Raw genomic sequence first — 218 nt, 5'->3', positions numbered from 1 at the left:
CTACATTAAGTTTGGCCTATTAAAAAAAATGCCGGAAGCAAGGACGGTATCTATGCAAAGTGCGCTGGGTAGGCGGCATCAGAGCACGAGCTTTGTCAGGATGAAGACTCATGTATATTTTTTTTTTTTTTTTTTTTACAAATAAACGTTTTGGTCCGAGCTTCGCGGATTGTTTTGGTGTTTAGTGTGAAAAGCTGCTCGAAGCCCGCTGCCTCTCT

The sequence above is a fragment of the Chelmon rostratus genome, chromosome 6 (assembly GCF_017976325.1).
Source record: "Chelmon rostratus isolate fCheRos1 chromosome 6, fCheRos1.pri, whole genome shotgun sequence".
In the NCBI taxonomy this organism is placed as follows: domain Eukaryota; kingdom Metazoa; phylum Chordata; class Actinopteri; order Chaetodontiformes; family Chaetodontidae; genus Chelmon; species Chelmon rostratus.
Note: the sequence above shows the minus strand (reverse complement) of the source record.